Genomic DNA, 21,221 nt, shown 5'->3' with positions numbered 1-21,221 from the left:
CTTCTTGGAGCCCTCTTAAATTCTGTTCCCAAGGTGAATTCCTCACTTGCCTTATCCTAGTCCTTGTGCTCAGAGGTAGGGTACCCAAATGAAGACTTTGATTACAAAATGGTGTGTAGAAACTGAGTTTGTGCACTTGGATATTCATTATGCTCTTGGGAGCCAGGCACTGAGGTGGGGCTGGCAGACCAGTAGCACTTCTGGGTGAGATTAGGAACCTTATGAAAGTCTCCCTGTGACCACTTTAAAAAGTCCTCCCCACCCCACTTGCCTGAAGTTCAGTCTTTACAAATTAAATGATACGAATGGAACATTCCCTATAACAGGCTAGTTGGAAAATGCAAAATCTGGTGTCAGGAGAGTACAGTAATAGAAAGTTCCTAAAAATGCTTATACATGAATGAATTTAATCCCACATTTACAGTCAAGGCCTAATGGGAGATATGATGACATGGATTTATTGGAGGTGGTGGCATGGTGATGATGGTGGTGGTGGGTGTTGGGACTTAAAAAGAGGATGCAGAAGGGGAAAGGAAGTTTTACGGAGAAACTTCTTTCCCTTCACAGTTTTTCCAAAGGCTAGATCAACTTAGAGAAATCACATTTCTCAGAACCAGGAGTTATTCCTGCCATTTCCTAGGGATACTCAGCCAACCAATCCTTGCCACTTCCTCCCATCCAGCTCCCCAGTGAGCCATCTTCTGTCATATCTTGTATTCCTTTCCTTGTGTTACAAAAAAATAGAAATCTAAAAGTGCATGAACAATTCATGATCTTGTTGAAGACCCTCTTCCAAATGCAGTAACAGAGAGTCAGAGGAAGTTTAGTGTTCTGTCCAAGGTCACACAAGATAGCACCAGTAGAACCAGAATTCTGGGCTCTGGACTTGCCATGTGTTCTTTCAGTCATTCACCACAAATGTATTGGGCACCTACTAGATTAGATGCTGGGGATATAATGGTGAGCAAAATCAGTCATGGTCCCTATGTTCCTGGGGTTTACAGTCTACTGGGGGATGCCAACACCAGTCAAATAATCACAAGTAAATTTATTATTTATGTTTGCAAGTATTACTATGTTTTCAAGATGCCAAACATTTCTGTTTTCTGAATTAAAGAAACAGTTCTACAAGTGTGCAAAACATAGGAAATGTACTCAGTCTTGGGGGTCAGTAATTGTAGTCTGCACCAAACAACCAGCTTATACCCAGGGACTTCCTCATGATTGTGTTCATTGAAGATGTTACTACAATTCTTCCCTACCAACTGGTCTCATATGGGACACTGAGTGAAGGGAAAGGAAAGTAATAAAATTCTCTATTTAAAATTCATGAATATCACTCAGAGAGACATTTAAGTCTTAATTTAAAGCTTCTGCTTTGCAAATGATTTTCATAAACATTCTTATATTGTGCTTCTGGAAACAGTAGATTTGAAGAAGCAAAGTAATAGTAGATTGAATTGTTGTTAGAGATAGCCACACCAACCATTCTGGAGACATCTGACAATCTGATAATGAAAAAGGAAACAATAATTATAAAATACAGATGTAATGAACCAAAAAGCTCAGGAGTCTGAGATCATTTCGGGTAGAGAATATCAGTACCACACATCTCAAAGCCTGAGAACATCATGTATATGACAACAGAACACATTAATTCATGTTCTCATTAAATGAACATCCTCATCAAAGAAGATTAAAATTATTTAAGAACATTCTAATTTAAGAGTACAGAGGAAGTATATATGTATTTTTGAAAGATTTGGCTACATTTCAAAAACAGAAAAAATTCCTAGCACTTGAATAATTTAACTTTGGTTATTTAGAAAATGTTCTTTGGGAGCCCTAATACCCTGATGATGATGAAGGAGGCCCCTAGCTTTGGCTTGAAAGTTTAGTGAGGATGCCTCTGGCCCCTCTCTAGCTGGTTTTACAGGTCAATGCCCTCAGAGGGACACAAGAAGAGAGTCATCTGGCCTTTGCCTCTGAACCCCAAACAATTTTTATCGTTGTGGAATATAAGTTGAGAAATTATTTAGTATCATTTGTGGAGGTTGTCCACCTCTCAGAGTGAACAACCTGGGCCTGTATCTGGGTACTGTGTCTTGGGTCATCACACTCAGATCATGTTCTTCAACAACTTTGAAAATTATCTTCTGATCTTCAGAAGGGGCATCTGCAGATGGTTGGTGGTACAGAGGTTTATTTCTCTGGGATTTTAGAGACTGGCATTTTAAGCATCAGAGAGAAACCAGAGCATTTTCTGGGCCTGCAGGAGATGGTCAGTCAGACTTTCCACAGGAATACCTGGCTTACTAATTTCTGTCCATCCTCAAACCCACCCCCCTCAGGCCTGCTCCAGACCGCCTCTGTTGCAGAGCCTTATCCAAATGCTCTGGCCCATAATGCCTCTCTGCCTGTGAGCCCCTCCAGCGTTTATGCTTCTTATCACCTAGCTCAGCATTCACTTTGCAGGGCTTTCTCTTTTTCATTTATCATTTAATGAGAATGGCCCTAGACTTCTGGAGAACAGGATCCCTCTATTACTCTTTTTTGAACCTTAATACCCTCATATGTGGTTAGACCCATCAAGGGCCCTGAACCCATCCTGGATGATTGACTGGGTCTACCTGGGATAGTCTCTCCCATCAAGACTCCTCCTTAGAGGGCCCTCTGGGGAAGGTATTTCAAGCCAGTTTGTAGGCTCCAGCAGAAGATGTAAAGTTTTGCCTCTTGGTGGATTCATCAGACAACCACACTGGGAAGCTTTTGTCTACAGAAACATGTGGTGTTATCCACAGAGAACTTGTTCACAGAGAAGCAAGGGCCCAGACACAATGCAAGTCTGTTTTAAAGAAAAAGGAATAACCCCTACTGGTCTGAAGGGTATAGTGCTCCTCACCTCCTTTTCCTGTCTCTTCTGGGAATTGTATACTTCTCCTGTCCAGGGGATGGGGCAATAATTTTTCTGATTATGCCTCACACCACAATGACACATCCTTGCACCTCTTAGCTATACTTCTAGAAGTCATAGCCTGACCTGATATTATAGAAAAGTAGTGTAGAGTTCACATGGCACAACATTTACAGCAACTTTATAGAATTTCAAAATTTGAAGAAATATCCAAAAGCTATATTTTACATACAGAAGTGGAAGTTGAGGTCCTGAGAGGACAAATGATTCACTCAAGGTTACCCATTGAGCTGGTGGCAGAAAAAACAGCACAGTGTACTGACTCCTGGGGCTATGCTCTTTCTTTCTTTCTTTCTTTCTTTCTTTTTCTTTTTCTTTCTTTCTTTTTTTTTCAGGCTGTCTCAACTGTGTGAGAGTGAGTATAAACCTATTCAGATCGGATATGTAATACCGTTCAATATGAAATCAAGTTGCTTGCTTTTTTTTTTTTTAACCCACATAACTGAAAGCCACGCTACTAAACACTATAACTTAGCCTTCACTAGCTTCCTTTTAAATAATACTTCTGACATATATGTCTTCATGATAATGATTGCTTAAGATGTCTTTCAGGAACTTGCAGCAGCCCCTGTCCAGTTCAAACCAGTTGAGACCCTCTGGCTGAGCTTGCACAGATGTCTGAAAAGTGACCTTTTGATGTCAGAGACCCCAAAACTCCACCCTCAGATCATGCTAATGCTGCCATTTTCTGAACATGTGTCCTGTGAAGAGCCATGAACCCTGACTATGCTTAGTGCAAGATCAATGATTACATTTTTTTCACATTGCCAATTACCTTTCCACATGCTCTTTATCACCCTGCTTCTTTATTTAATAAATATTCCTAAGTCTTATCTTCAGGAAGGTGGATTTGAGAGCTGTTCTACTGTCTCCTTCCCTGGCTGTCCTGTGAATAAATTTTTTCTCTACTACAAAACTTGTCATTTCAGTAATTGGCTGTCTGCATGAGGGCAGAATGAACCTGGTTTGGGATCAAATCTAAGTAAATTTGCAGATGTTTGAGTTCCAATTTAATCAAAACAGGTTGATTTATTTAAGCAGATTTGTCAACATAATAAAATGAATAGAGAATAAAATAAAATTTGGTATTGCAAATTTATCTTTTACTTTAATGAATTTAGTTATTTAAAAATTTCTATGATTTACTCTGAAATAAGTGGGGAAATACATATTTTTCTCCTGTAAAACTGGAAGTTTCCCGCACAGTATCTTTGGATAATTTATATACAGTCATGATGTCTTTCATTACAAATCAGTCTGGTCCAAGCAGAAAGACCTGGCTATATTTTCTCTTGAGTACATTCATTGCCCTAGGGAACCAGGTGTCTTAGCAAATATGGCAGGAATATGAGAAGTCTGTAGGATATCCATTTTAGTTAAAAGTCTATGGTGAATATTATTACTGAATTCAAGTTTAACGATGAATAAAACATAAATATCTAATGTTTTGTTTCCAGTTTTAGTTTGGGTACTTTTCATTATACTTATGTGTTGATATCTTTAGAACACCATCTTACAATTAGGCTTATAGTCAAACTAAAATCTCCTTGGGTTTTCTTGTGGTAAAGCTACATAAATAGTGGTATAATAAACATCCCTTTCATACAGTGTTCTCTATGTCTGAAATAATTTCCTTGGTGTAGTTTTTCAAATTCAGAATTATTAGATCACTGCCAGATCGCTAAGCAGAATCTTCATCTTGGTACCCTGCTACCTGGATTCGATGTCCACCCCCACTCCCCGACCGCCAAAGAGAAGTAATACAGTTCTCTCTAATAATAACTGAATACACAGCGGGCTAGCAATCACTTTATTTCCTTTTTAAGTTCTCTCTTAATAGGCCTTTTAACAGAAGGCTTTTGGCTGTCTCCTTCAAAAACCATAATCTCTGTGCAATTTGGAACACTCCAGTTAATTAGAGATCTTTAAACTGTGCCAAGATACAGAAAGGACCAGGCTTTTAAAAATATTGTCTTCCACATGGCTTGGTCTAAAAGTGTATTTTAACCTAAGGTCTGAAATACAGTTTTACAGTAACTATTATCCTAGGGCAAATGAAAATTTTGAAAGAATGCATTTTGACTATGTGACATATTATTCGCTTTCAGAACTTCACAATATGCTCTCAGCTATGAATCTAATAATATCCTAGAACTTACATATAAATTTAAAATCAAATTTAAACCACTTATTTTTTCTTTGTAAATATTTATGTGTGAGTATGTATGTGTGTATGTGGTATGTATTCTGGCAATAGTGGTATTAAGTTTCTGAAGAGAAAAAAAATTTGTTAAAAATATTATATAAGTAATCCTCTCAGATTATTTCAGAATACATTAGAAAATAGGACCTCTATCTTATAATTAAATATTGAGAATTAGCCATTACTGACCAAATAAAAGTTATGAAAATAGTTAAATACCAAACTACAAGTAAGATAGTTATGGAGGTAATACACTTACTATTTATTTTAATTAATTAATTTTTTTTTGAGACGGGGTTTTGCTCTTGTTGCCCAGGCTGGAGTGCAATGGCGCCATCTTGGCTCTTTGCAACCCCCTCATCCCAGGTATAAGTGATTCTCCTGCCTCAGCCTTCTGAGTAGCTGGGATTACAGGTGCCCACCTCCATGCCTGGCTAATTTTTTGCATTTTTAATAGAGATGGGGTTTCACCATGTTGGCCAGGCTGGTCTCGAACTCCTGACCTCAGGTCATCCATCCACCTTGGCCTCCTAAAGTGCTGGGATTACAGGTGTGGCCACTGCACATGGCCATACATTTACTATTTAAACAGTTCTTAAACACATATAAGACAACCTTTGAAAATCCAAGAAATTATTAAACAAAGGCCATAAGTAGATACATAATTCATTAAAGAGGAATTAATAATGGCTAAACAAACATGAAAAGACAAGTTTCACTCATAATAAAAACACAAAATAAAATATCTCTGAAATTCACAGCAGCTTAATTCAGAAAACCCAAAAACTGGACGTAACCCAGGTATATATCTACAGGAGAATCAATAAATAACTGGGTGTATTCATGCAATAGAATTCTACTCAGCAATAAAACGGGGGAGGAAAATCTGCTGGTACATCAAACAATATGGATGAATCTCAAAAACATGCCAAGTGAAAAAATGTGTATCTCAAAGCATACATACTGTATCTGTCCATTTACATGGAGTTCTGGAGCTCCCTTTAGTAAACTATGATTTTTTAAAAAACTGAAAATGGCAGTTGCCTCTGGGAAGGTGGGGGCAGGTATTGGGGGCAGAGTTTGATGGAAAGGGGCATGAGGCAACTTTTTGGCACAATGGTATCCTGTATTTTCTTGTAGGTTTATATTTTGTAGGGGTATGCATTTTCAAAACCCATCAAACTGTGTACTTAAAATTTATGCATTTCATTGTATTGAAACTTTTTCCCTAAAAAGGACCAGCAAGCAAATATTGAACTCTACAATAGGCATACTAAAGTGTGTAGGGTGAAGTGTCCTGTTGAATGCAACTTACTTTGAGATAAGTTAAAAATAATACACATTAATGCATATACAGAGGGATAAATAGATATCTAAATATGTGTTACAGCAAATACAGCAAAATTTTAAAGTTTAAGTATTGGGTACATGGGTATTCATTGTACAAGTTCTTCAATTTTTCTGAATTTTTCAGTTTTTTCTTAGTAAATTGCTGACAAACTCTGAAGTACTATTTTGCCTATTAAATAAGAATAATATTTTTAAAAACATGATGAGCAGAAAAAATTTTAAACCCACAATAACGGCCATGATGCCATGAAAGAGATACTCCCTTGTCTACTGATATTTGATATTGATACTAAAATATCTAATTGATTTTTTTTGGGAGAACAATTTAGCAATTTCTATCCAAAGCCACCAAAATGGCCTACCTCATCTAATAATTCTATATATAATCTACACCAAGAAATAATCTCAAACATGGAAAACTGAAGAAAGAAAGATATTCATTATAACATTACTCGATAGGAATAAGTTAGAAACCTAACTGACCAAGAATAAATCAATGGATAAGTTTGTATCCCTTGTTGTCACAGAAAATTTAAGGTTCTGGTAATAAAATTACATACAATGAAATAGTAAAATAGATATAGAAATAATGACTGATGAGGGAAATGAAATTATGAAGTAAAATACATCTTGAAATGCCCTTGAAATATTATAGTCAAAAGGCATAGCTATGAAGACAACGCAGTTTCACTGAAAATGTCTGTGATGTGATAGGTACAAAGTAGACAAGTGTGTACATAGACACAATAATTACAGCTGTGTGAGAGTGGTACATGTCTGAAGCTGTTTGTAGTGGATGCTGTTGTGTACTGCCCAAATCTCACTTTCAGGACGGAGTCTTGCATTCCTCCAGCCCCACTGGAATATGGTGGCTGAGAGCTCTCAGATGAGTCAGTTTCTGAAAATGGCTCTCAGCCAGAGGGAGTTGTGTTGATCAACGTCTAGATCCTTCCTGGGAAAAATTCTCATTGAATGCATGATTGAGGGCAGGACCAGCTACATAATTTGCAAAGTCCAATGAAAAATGAAAATATGGGTGTTCTTACTCCAAAATTATTAGGAACTTCATAACAGTAATAGCAGAGCATTAAACTAAGCATGGGGCCCTTCTGAGTATAGGAGGCCTGTGTGATTGCACAGGTCATATGCCAATAAAGCTGGCCCTATTCCAATGAGGCATAAAGGCTCAGGCTTCTTGCCTGAAGCTGGTACAACTCTGAAGTCCTAGCCCAGCTCTAGGGCTCCCTGTGAGATAGGTCTTTCCTGTACAGTTCAACTTTTCTCTCTGCCCATTCCTACTTTCTTCACTCCCTTATAGGTGTTGATATGAGGGATTCCTCCCAATTACCTTTTGGCACACAAATCTCCAACTAAGTTTGCTTCCCCCGGAATCTTACATAACATATTATTGTTAATGCAAAATAAATGAGCATAAAATACAGGAAGAAAATACAGTAATTGTATAAGAATAATTTCTTTCTCTTCCGAATTTTAGTGTATAAGTTTACATGACATTTAAAATAAAAATAAGTTCCAATTTTAAAAACTATATTTTAAAGAAAATACACAAAAAAAAGCATAGACTCAAATCGATAATTGTACACCAATTTCATAGCAGCATTATCAACAATAGCCAAAAGGTGAAAACCACCTAAATATTCATCAACACATATAATAATGAACCAAATGTCATATATACATACGCAGTGATATATTATTTAACCTTAAAAAGGAATAAAATCCTGTCACATGCTACAACATGAGGAATCCTGAGGACATTATGCTAAGCGAAAGCCAGACACAAAAAGACAAATATTGTAGGATTTTACTTATCTGAGGCACCCAGAATAGGGAAACTCATACAGACAGAAAGTATAATAGAAGTTACCAGAAGCTGGTAGAAGGAATAGTAGGGATTATTGTCAAATACAGTTTCCAACTGGGATGACAAACAAATTCTGGAAATGGATAATGATGATGATTTGCACAACATTGGGAATATAATTATTGCCACTGAATTGTATGATTCCAAGTGTTAAAATGGTGTTAAAAGGATTCTGTTCCTACTTACAATTTCGAAAGCAACAGAAGCATATCACTCCTACCCTAACAATAAGGAAAAGCTGGATAATCTATACAATCATAATTTTTTGGACCCACCAGAAAGCTGAAGAAGTCAGGCAAACTGAGTCACAAAATATACTGATTCAAAAACGGTAACAAGCTCCTCCAAGAAGAAATGGACCACATGAATTGTTTCAACTTTGGAAGAAGAGGTGGCACTTGTAAAAGCTGGTAAGCAGGACTGGATTTGAGCGAATGAGTGTGTAGGCATCATCCCAGAGAGAGATTGATAGAACAAAAAGATCGGGGAAGGTTGGATTCCTGGCCCTGTCAGATTCTATTTCAAGTTTAGATATGTTGTTTGTCCTGGATGTTTTTGTATTCGTTTTTATCATTAAAGACATTACGTTAAAATATCACTCTGGATTCCTGAGATTTTTGGCACCTCTTTATATTTTGCAACGGAAACAAGTGCATCACTCATCTCACCCCAGTTCGGGCCTTGCAGGGCACCTTTGTAGAGAAACTGATTTTGTTCACCAAATAAAAAGAAGCTAGTCTTTGCCCCAGCAGTTTGCTTTCTCAGCTAAAGAGAGGTCAGATATAAAATGTAGATATGCTCTGGATTTATTCTTGGTTGGGGATTGCACCAGGCAGCAGCAACAAAACGATTTTGATTTGCTGAGTCGGAATCTAGTTGATCCACACAGGTTTCGCTATTGGCTCGCTATGCTTAGGTCTGGCGTGGCCCACTGACTTCTGACAGGGTGGCTTTTATTTCGGAAGTCTGAGGACGCACTGGACGGTCACCACATGGGGATTTCTGGTTGAGCTGTTTTCACAGAATGAAATCAGTGCCTTCGCACTCTTCCTGGGAGCATTTGCTGAGCGCCAGCCTTAGAACTGAGTTTGCCTTTCTAGGCCCAGATCGCACAAGGGGTAAGCAAAGCGTCAAAACAGCACCTCCTGTTGGCGGCGGAGGCGTGGCGGCCAGCGGACTGGCGGACCCCGGGGCATACCCCCCATCCAGGTGCACAGGCTCAGGGGCCCCACCGCCCCTGATATTCGGTCGGGACCGTGGGCTCCAATCAGGAGACCACCGAATCCTTCGGCTTGACCAGGTGGGAGGTCTTCTTCCCAGTCCGCGGAAGCCAAGTCCGGGAGACGGCGGGGCTCTCTGTGCCTCCGTCCTACACTCGGCTCAGGGGCCCGGTCCCTGCAAAGCGTCCACTTTGGAAAGAAGTTTCACTTACAGGGAAGGCGTGTGTACACAATGATGGTCCATGTGTCCGATATGTGAATGCCAACCAAGACTGCGTCCGTTGGTGGAGTGTGCGCGATTCCTCTGTGAGGGTGCTTCTGGCAGTCACAGTTCACGAGTTAGCTAGAAGATGGCTGGGAGGCGGCGAGCCCCCGCCCCCTGGGGGCGCATTTCGAACTCCATAGGTATGGGTGAGTTCGTTAGCGTTGGATGAGAGTGCTTGTCCTTAGCTGAGTCCGTACTCAGCTAAGGACCTGGTAACCTTCGGGCCTGCAGAAGCCCCTGTGTTCCGTTGGAGGGCGCTGCAGGACGGGCTGGGGTGCGTCCGGGCCTTCACCCCAGGTAGCCGGCAGCAGGTAAACTGGCCTGGACTGGCCGGCCCAGGGCGCCCCCACAAACAGAGCTCCGCGTCACAAGGCAGCTGTGCAAAACGGTCTCCAGAGTGGATGCCCTCGCCCTGATGGATAAGCAGGAAGGCGTGTGCATGCGCGTGTGTGTGTGTGTGAGTGTGTGTGCGCGCGCGTTGGGGTGCAGCCGGCCGGTCTTAGGCTGCGGTGAGAGGTGGCTTGTTATTCTGGGCGGGGGCACCGCAAAGGGTTTCACTTCTCCTGGGTGAGCCTTCTGGGCGGTGCTGTCTTGGGCAAAGCGCCAGTCCCAGTGGTACCACTGCTGAGGGGCCCGATGGGGTCCGAGTCCGCCCACTGTGGGGCTGTTGCCTGCTCTTGCCGTCAGCCCCGCCCGTTGTCTGCATTTCCCCTGGTCTCTCCCCTTTGATCTGGAGGCGCTGTTTCAACGGCTGTCAGTCTCTGGAAGGGTAAATTCGGTTCCGGTCATTCTTCCAGTGGGCCCTTATCCCTAATCCTCCCTCTCCTCTCGCCTGCTCCCTCGGAGGCGAGCTTCCTGTTTGGGGCGGTCACGGCGCCGTGGTGTACCCTGTGCTCGGAGAGGCCCACTTCGGTGGCAACCTGAGCTTGGTCCAATGCTGCGGTGTGTGTGCCCCTTGGGGAACAGTCCCTAAATCAGGGCAGGGCAGCCGGCTACCCCAAGGAGACGGGTTTGTCCAGGGGTCTGGCCTTCAAGAGAGGGATGAGGCACCCACATCTACGTTCAGGTGAAGCTGCAGAGCTCAGTCCTTACAGACCGCGGGGCTGTCTGCGAGCAAGAGCCTTGGGCTCTGTACCTGCCATTAAATATTCCTGGGACTAGGAACGTGCAGAGCAAGAGTGTGTGTGTGTGTGTGTGTGTGTGTGTGTGTTTCTCTGGGCTATTGAAATAACGACTTTGCCCCGGGAAAGATAACCCCAGCTGTCTCAGTGCCTAAGGAGGGAGACAGTAAGCCCTCCTTCTTCAGCCATATTGGGCAGAACGCCTTCCTGGTAGACTAGACCCATAGGATGGGGCTAAGGCCCTTCGACCCCAAGTGAAACCCGGTGCCCTCAGGCCTGGACATCTCTCCCTGCTCTGTCAAGCTTCCAAACCATTTACATTCATGAATGCCTTCAAACCTGAGGGCACCCCACTGGGGCAATGAGGCCTAGGTAGTGTCCAGTTACTTGCCTGAGGTTACACGGGAACAGAGGCAGCACAGGAAACCTGGACTCTAGCCACTCTGCCACACCAACCTCTTGGGGAAGGGCCCCAAAAGACACAAGGAACCCTAGGAGACACTCTAGAGAGCCCCCTAAACAAATGCAGAGCTGTGTGGATCTTGGAGTTTTAAATTCCTATGAAGAACAAAGCCAAGGCAGACTACATGTTGTCCCCAGCTCTACATGTTGTTCTAGACCCTGGGGAAGGGTGCGTGGAGAGAGATTTCATGGGGAGGTGTGAAGGGATGGAAAGACTTGGAAATGGGGCCTGAAGCCTGAGGAGACTTGGGTACTCCTAGTTAGGAAGTGCCTTTGGAAAAGCTATGGAAAATGGGCAGAGCCGGAGACATCTCTAAAGAGTCCAGGATAGATGGGAAGAAGGATCTAGGCTGGTGGGCATGGTAGGGAAGAAAGCAGGTATTCAGGGCAGAAGCTCTGTGCAGTAATGGGTACCATGCTTTCGCCTTTAGATCCAGGTGTGAACATACCGAAAACTTAGCTGTAGCTGGCCTGGCACCGCTCAATAGAAGGTGAGGGAAACCCCTAATATATCAGGTTACCTCAAACGACTGAAAAAAGCTGTGACAGTGACCCCAGCTGGGGACTAACTGACTATGCCTAACGGCGGCATCATGTTTCTTGTTACATAGAGCCAGCAAAGGCTCCCAGAAGTTCTCCTGCTTGCTGGCTCTCAGTCTTGGTCCTATGCCAGGCGGGCAGCCTCCAGGCAGCGCCATTCAGGTGAGACAGCTTGGAGCCAGGGGCGCCTCCGCTTCCACTGCCCCGAGACCAGGCAGCTCTATGCCTCTGGAGTTATGCATGGCTCCCGGTGAATCAGTGCCCACAGGTGGACCCTGACCTCATGCCCTGTCCCCGGTAGTCGCAGTGGCCACATCCTCAGCGGAAGAAGCAGAGACGAGGAAGCCTGGATGCTTATGCTGGGGAGGGGCAGGCAGGGACTCACAGCCTGCACTGAGTTTGCTTCCCCTCCACAGGTCTGCCCTGGAGAGCAGTCCAGACCCGGCCAAGCTCAGTGAGGAGGAAGCGCGCCTCCTGCTGGCTGCACTGGTGCAGGACTATGTGCAGATGAAGGCCAGTGAGCTGGAGCAGGAGCAGGAGACCGAGGGCTTCAGGTGAGGCTCCCCAAGCGTCCAACACAGGGCCTCCTCTCCCCGCAGCATACCAAGAAGGCGGATCCCAGGAGATAGGAGAGAACACACTGGCCAGGAGTCCAGTAGGCTGATTTGTTCAGGAGGACTTGGAGCCCAGCCTTTCTCAGGCTCCAGGGGAGATAGAGGTCCCAGTGCAGCAGGAAGGACTGTGATTAGACACAATAAAAAGCTCCATTTCTGAAAGCTGTTAGGAAGTGAAATGCGAAGGTGTGGAATCGCTCACTGTGGGAATTGCTCTTGCAACAATAGCTCTCATTAGATGGAATAATTGTGAAATACATGTACTTTGTTTAGTGCTGATTATGAGCTGGTAACAGTTGTAAATAGTTGACTAATGATTTTGATCCTCACAACAATCTGTGAGGAAACTAAATCAAGTAAGGTTAAGTAATATGTTAAAAAGTCATAAACTAGTAAATTGTAAAGGTGAGCTTTAAAATCCGGGTAGTTTGGCTCCAGACTCCATTTTCTTAACTAGTATTTCTACTGCTTCTAGTTAGTGAGTGCGTGAAGACCTAGCATGGGGGCTGGAATACAGTAGGTGCCCAAATGTGTTCGGAGGTTTTAGACTTGCTCTTTCTTACACTTTCTCCTTCCCTTTCAGTCAGTTCGATTTCTGATGGCTGGTTCTCCCCATTCCTTCCCTTTCTAAGGTGGAGGGTAGATTTCAGGTAGAGCAGCTGATCACCAGCAGATGGCAACAAAGACTGTCCAGATAAGAGCTAAGCGCCCTTTACAATGTGGTGAATTAGTTCATCTGTAAAAAAGAAAACTGAAATAGAACTCATGGAAATGTTTCTCATTTCTGAGTAACCAAATACACAGGAAATTAAGTAAAATCCTTAGGCTTAATTGATGTTGAAATGCCTTGAGAATATTTGTTGACATCCAGAATAATATTGAAAAGAACTGATTGAGGATAGTGAACATCTTCACTGTGTTTAAAAACTCAGGAGGAAAGGCCATTCAATACGATGTTAACAGTGGGATTTTTCATATGTATCTTTTCTCAGAATAAGAACATTCTCTTTATTCTAGTTTTCTGACAGTTTGTATCAAGAAGGTTCTTAAGTTTTATCAAATGCCTTTTTAAAATCTATTTAGATGATCATTTGGTGTTTCTCTTTTATTCTGTTAATGTGGTAAATACATTGAGTTTTGGAGGTAAAACCAATATTATATTCCTAAGAAAAACACCATTTGGTCACGATTATCATTTTTTTCCACATTGATGATTTTTGATTTACTTTTCTTGTTTGTTTAGGATTACTACATCTATAGTTATGACATATATTTGCTTGTATTTTACCTTCCTGGTGATGTCCTTATAACTTTTTGTGGGATTCTACTAGTTTCATTAAATGAATTGGGAAAAGTTTCTTCTTTATTCTCTGAAAAAGTTTCTGTTCAATTAATTATATTTCTTCCTTCTTGGAACTTCCTTTGTGAGAGAGATTTAAGTTATATATTTAAGTCTTTATCAGATACAGGACTATTCAGATTCTCCATTTCCTCTTGTGTAAATTTTGGTAGCTTGTCTTATATAAGAAACTTGCATATTTAATCAAAATTGTCAAAATTATTGGCACAAAATATTCATAATATTCACTTATTTTCTTTTAATGTCTTTAGGATCGCTAGTGGTATGCCACTTTTTATTCTGGATACTGGTAATATGTATTTTCTCTCTTTTTATCTTGCTCAGTTTTGCTAGGGGATTGTGAATTGTATTAATCTTCTCAGCTTTTGGCTTTGTTGATTTTCTTTCTGCTATTTCATTAATTTCTACTGTTATTATTTTATGTTTCTCCTTTTTTGGATTTAATTTATGTCCTTTTTTTCTATCTTCTTTGGATGGAGGCTGAGGTAACTGATCTCAACCTTTTGTTTTTTCAAATATATGTATTTAAAGCTATAATAACTTTTTAAAAGAATGGTTCTTAACTGCAGCCCATGAATTTTGATGTCATATTTTGATTTCAATATTTCAATTGAAAAATATTTCAATTAAAAGTATTTGTTATTTTCTTTATGATTGCTTCTTTGATACATGGGTTATTTAGGTATATACTGCTAAATTTCCCAATATTTTTGTTACTGATTTCAAATTTATTTTTACAATGGTTAGATAAATTATTTCAATGATTCCAATTCTTGGAAATTTATTGAGAATTGCTTTATGATTAGCATATGATCTATTTTGGTAAATGTTCCACGTATCCTTCAAAGATTGTATATTCTGGAGTTATTGAATGTAACATTGTATATAGGCCAATTGGGTCAAGATGCTTAATTGTGTTGTTAAAATCTCATAGACACTTTTTTTTTTTTTTTTTTGAGATGGAGTTTCACTCTTGTTGCCCAGGCTGGAGTGCAATGGTGTGATCTTGGCTCACCACAACCTCTGCATCCTGGGTTCAAGTGATTCTCCTGCCTCAGCCTCCCAAATAGCTGGGATTACAGGCATGAAACACCATGCGTGGCTACTTTTTGTATTTTTAGTAGAGATGGGATTTCTCCATGTTGGTCAGGATGGTCTCGAACTCCCGGCCTCAGGTGATCCACTTGCCTTGGCTTCCCAAAGTGCTGAGATTACAGGCATGAGCTACAGCACCCAGCCATACAGTATTTTTTTTTTTTTTTTACTGCTTTTTCTATAAGCTAATGAGAGATATAAGTTAAATTATACAATTATATAAATTTGTCTAGTTCTCCTTTGAGTTCTTTATTTCTGTTGTATATATTTTGAAACTATGCTATTAGGTGCATTTAAAATTTAGGATTTTTTTTCTCGCTGTTGAATTGATTTACTTTCAGATCTTGAAATGTTCTTTATCACTAGTAATACTATGTTACTATGTATCTTAAAGTCTGCTTATTTGATATTATATAGACACGCTATGTATATTATGTTAGCGTTTTTATAGTATATCTTCCCCATTTTCTAACTTTCATATTTATAAACAGCATATAGTTAGTATTTTTTAGACAGCCTGACCATTTTCATCCTTAATTGGTGTGCTTAATCCTTGTACATTTAATATAATTTCTCATATAGTTGAGTTTGTCTTCTACCTTCTATTTATTTTACTTTAGTCCCATCTGGCCTGTTTCTTTATTTTTTTTTTCTTGTTTTCTTTTGTACAAACTAAGTTTTTTGTTCATTTTTTCAGTCTTTCTTTTCCTTTCTTTCTTTTTGCTTTTCCTTAATTGTAGTAGTGACTTTGTCAAAGCTTGACAAACTATAAACTTAAATGCATTTAATTGTATGTAAATTATACATCAATAAAGTTGATTTTAAGAAAAGATAATAAAAGAATAAAATAGGAAGAAAATTTAAATTTCTTTCATACTTTTAATTAAAAATGTATCCCTTTCCATTATCTATTTCTCTTTATACACTCTCCATTGTGTTTATTCACTAATGTATTACTTCTGCTTTAATCTCCATTTCCAAAATATTTTTTCTTTTATTTCTAATGCTTTCCTTGGTTTTGTAAGCTCCATTTTCATATCTTCCTGCTCTCTTTCTTTTCTCCAATAATATTATTTCTGAGTTATTTTGATCCTAATTTAAGTTGTTCTTTTGATCCTAATTTAAGTTGCTCTTTTGAAACTTCTATTATTTTCTTAATTTCTTTTAGCTTGTTTGTTTAGAATACTAGCATATAGTTTTTCCTTATTTTGTGGGCATGTCTTTCTGGCTTGTTTACATTGCTTGCAAGAATATTATTCTGATAATAATTTTGAGGTTTGATTAATTTTCTTTCTGTTACTTGTTTTTCAGTAGACAAGTTTTCCTGCACTAGAAGGGAAGACAGCCAGTGTAGCTTTCCTAGCTTCAAGGTTCTAGAGCACCTTCGTCTGCAGTTTATTTGAAGTGTTAAAAGAATATTGTGCTTTCTGAAATGGGCTGACTCTTCTCCCCTTTTTTTTCTTTGCTCCTTTTTCTCCTGCTAAGTACAGGGGCTTTGTCCTATAACTAAGATTTGGGCCCAGAATCCAGATCACCCCAGCATTCTCTGACTTAATGTGGTCCCCTTGCACTCCCTTGCAAATTTTAGTCTACAAAGCTCCTCCCAGTTTTGACTGATATTTTCTGAAAGAATATACCTGCAATGCATATAAAAACAAATCATTTCTAGTAATATCCAAATCATAGATAATAAATAAGGAAAAGAAGACTACCCAATAGAATAATGTCTACAGGTTACAAACAGGCAATCTATAAAGGAGGAAACCTGAATGTGAAATAAACATATGGAAGGGTACTTCATCTCACACATAGTTGCAAATGCTTAATCTCACCCATAATTGGAAACACATGGAAAGGTTCTTCATCTCACCCATAATTGGAAATAGAGTTTCATCTGATTTAGCACTAAAAACTTTATAATTATCTCATATAATAATTACCAAATTAAAAAAGGAATCAAACCTTGGCTTCTTTTAAAATAAATCTGAAAAAAGAAAGCCGGAAAAGAAATCTGATGACAAGAGAAAATTGCATCTCTAGTGCTCTTTCTCTTTGATTTCTGGGCCCTTGCTTGTACTCTTCCCACATCTCAGAATATTCGTTATCCATCTTTTAATCTAGCTAATTCCTACTCATCCTTCAGCTTTTATTTTAACTATCATCTCTTTCACAAAATATCTGACTCCCTTAGCTAAGATAAATGCCCTTACTGTCTCATCAGATCTGAGCAAGATGTATGTCCTTGGCATTTTATACTACCATAGCATTTTCCAAATATAAAAAATATAAAAATGATGTTAGTTTTATACATTACCTTGGCTAAGCTGTAGTACCCAGTTATTTAATCAAACACAAATCTAGATCTTTCTGTGAAATATTTTGTAGATGTGATTAACTTGTATAATCAGTTGACTATGTAAAAGAGACTATTCTCCATAAGCTGAGTGGGCTTGATTCAAGTACAGCCATCCCTTGATATCCATGGGAGATTTGTTCTAGGCCCCCAGTGAATACTAAAAGTCATGGATGCTCAAGTCCCTAATATAAAATGGAATAGCATTTGCATATAACCTATGCGTATACTCCCATATACTTTAAATAATCTCTAGATTACTTATAATATCGAATACAATGTAAATGATATGTAAATAGTTGTTACACTTTATTGTGTAGAGAATAATGACAGGGAAAAAAGTCTGTACATGTTCAGTAGAGCTGCAATATTTTTCCCAAATATTTTCAATCTGCTGTTGGTTGAGTTGACGGATATGGAATCTAGGGATACGAAGGGCTGACTGTAGTTGAAAGGCTTTAAAAGCAGAACTGAAGTTTCCCTGAGGAAGAAGAAATTTCACCTGTGAACTGTAGTTTCAGTTCTTGCCTGAGAGTTTCCAGATTTCTCCTCCTGATGGCCTGTTCTATGGATTTTGGATTTGCCAAGGCAGCCCTCATAGTCCTGTAAGTCAATTCCTTGCTATAAATCTCTTTATATTCATATATATGGATATATCCATTTATAGTTATATATATACATACACACATATACATATATATATGCATGACAGAACCCATAGAATAAATAAAACATTCTAAAATTATGTAAATAAAATTATATATGTATATGTGCTTTAATTTTATTTATTCTACTGGTTCTGTTTCTCTGGTGGAACCCTACCTGATACAATTAGTATACCAGATTATGTAATTACCTGTTTTCTTTCACATCAAGCAGTAAATACCATTAAAGCAGAAATGTTGTCTTGCTGATCTTTGTATTTCTAGTGCTTAGAATATACTATATACTCTAGCTGACCTTCTGGAAAAAAAAGGAATATAGTATATGCTCAAAAAATGTTGAATAACAAATTAATTTCCTACTGAGATTGAAGAATATAAGTGGCCTAATATGAAAATCCTCAATATAGCCGTGGGAGACCCTGCTTAGTGCGCTATAGGATTGGAGAAGGAATGGGCTAAGAAACTGCTAGATGTTTCTAGTAAGTTCTTTGGAATATCAGATAGTAACAATTCACTCCTTAGAGAAATCATCCATTTGGTAAGTCACTAGAATATCCATTAAGTTTTCACAGTTGTCACAAACATTGGAAAAAAGTAAGCTGGTTCTAGGAGTTAGTAATTTCTGTACTAAAAAAGAAGGTTCAACAAAATACTACTTGCATAGTTCAGTGGCAACAAACTTTGATATTTAAAGAAAATGTAAATGTTAATATATCAATTGTCCCATAATTGCATATTCTAGGAGTCTGATTCCATTTTTAAATTCCAGTGAAAGCATGAAAATAGAATTTCAACTGATTCAGCACAAAAGATTACAGTAACCTAATGTGATAATTGGAAAAGAATGAATCAAAATCTTGGCTTCTATTGAGGAACAGACATTACTTTGTAGGTATTCCCCCCAAGAAAAGCCAGAAAAAATCTGATCACAATAGCGAATGACAAAAATTTTTTTAATACCAAAGATTGAACTGTAAAAAACCCTCTTGAATTGTGCCCTAAACCTATGTGTTCCAAAAAAAGTTTGAAGGCTATTCCATCTGCATCATCTGGATACTTGTAAAGACATATACATATCCCTAGGCTCCTTTCTATGCCAACTGAATCACCAGGGGTCAGGTCTGAGTATTAAACATTTACCAGGTGATTTTGATGCACAACCCTTTTGGGAAGTAGCACTAAAACTGTCAGTCCTTACGTCACATCCTTTCTTTCCTTCATCTGATTGATCAAGGTCAACTTTCTGCAGGAAGTTCTCTGTGTGTGTGTGTTTTTTTTTTGTTTTTTTTTTGTTTTTTTTTTACCTATTGGCAAAATTTCTGCGGTTCCTTTTGTTTACTAACTTCCTTATCTTAATATGGCATTTAATCAGAGTATATTAGTTTATGAAACCATGAAATTGGGTTTGGTAAATAGTGGAAAAAGTAGCACAATATTTAATTTCTTCACATATTGGATCTTTAGATCCTGCTTTGCTACATTAGTTCAAGTATTCTCTCACATAGAACAACAGGCATATTAGTATTCAAATGCAAATCTGAATGTAACCCACATCACTGGCAAGAAAGATCCTAGCATGTAGTTTCCTGAGAAGATATCATAGCTCAGTTGGATTAAACAACAGCTAAGGATTTTCCAACTGATAAGCTTGATATAATAAAGTTCCTGACCTAATGCTTTAGAAAGAAATTTAATTAACAGTACCACTTTAGGCTTAGAACAAAGGTCTAATCCTCAGGATCCAAAGTTCAAATCCCAGTTGTACTATTAAGTGTGATTTTAGGAAATTTGCTTCACTTTTTCACATCTAGATTTTCTGATTAGTAAAATGAAGATACAGTATTTCATACTGAAACAATAACAATAGCTAATAGTCACTAGATGCTATGCTAAATGGAAGGCAAGTGGGAAAACAAAATGAATTATTTCTCATCCATTGAAGAAATATTGGCAAGGTGTGGTGCCTCATGCGTGTAATCCCAGTGCTTTGGGAGGCTGAGGGAGGAAATTGTTTGAGGCCAGGATTTCGAGACCAGCCCGGTCAAAATAGCAAGACCCGTCTTAACAAAAAATACATAAAAAATTAACCTGATTTGGTGTGGGCACTTGTAGTTTCAGCTACTCAAGAGGTTGAGATGGGAGGAAGTACTGGATCACCCGAGGCCTCTGCACTCCAGCCTGGGTGACAGAGCAAGATGGAAGACCCTGTCTCTTAAAAAAATAAAAAGAAGGAAGGAAGGAAAGAAAGAAGGAAAGGAAAGGAAAAGAAAAGAAAAAAGAGAGAAGTTGGTGATCATGTAACTACCACAACTTTTAGTCATCGTAGGGATTAGTCTGATTATTATATCCACAGGAAAGAATGTATAGTTCTGGTAAAAAAAAATTTTTCAGAACCAGATAAAAGGAAAACAATAAAATGTGGATATCCTTGTTTTAAAAAGTCAACAATATCATTATATTGAGATCTATCTCTCCGGGTCAAAGAAGGATCTTTTGGCTGTGGCAGATCATATTTTTCCAGTAGTGGCTGCAATAATATTTCCCATCCTGCATGTTTTTTGAGAACCTTGACAAATTCTCATCAAGAGACTGAGTTTGTATTCTCTCCTCTTGAACTTGCATAGACCTTTGTTGTTAGCTTAATGTACTATGAGACTTTCGAGGCTAGGTCACTAAAGACAGTATAGCTTCTGCCTAGCTCTGTCTTTCGGAATTCTTGCCCTTGGAATCCAAGTATAATTCCATGAGGAAACTCAAATCACATGGAGAGACTGGTTCAGAAAGAAACCAAGTTTCCTAGCCCTCCATGCCTGCTGACCTTCCAACTGATCACCAGGACCAACCAGTTGAATGAGCCATCTTGGAAGTAGATTTTCTGGCCCTTAGCCAAGCCAGATACAAGCGTTCCCCACCAATCCCTGCCCAAATTGCAGATTTCTGAGCTAAAGGAATGATTGCTTTTGTTTTCTACCACATAGTTGAAGAGTGGTATGTTATATAGCAAAAGATTACCAGAACATTGCCTAATTTTCTAGAACATGTATATATTAATACTACATGTCAGCATTTCTTTAGTTACCCCATGGGATGTTAGGATGGAGTAACTGGGCATCC

This window comes from Macaca mulatta, chromosome 14 (genome assembly GCF_049350105.2).
Source record: "Macaca mulatta isolate MMU2019108-1 chromosome 14, T2T-MMU8v2.0, whole genome shotgun sequence".
NCBI lineage: Eukaryota > Metazoa > Chordata > Mammalia > Primates > Cercopithecidae > Macaca > Macaca mulatta.
The sequence above is the reverse complement of the archived record's forward strand: the minus strand, read 5'-3'. Positions refer to the sequence as shown.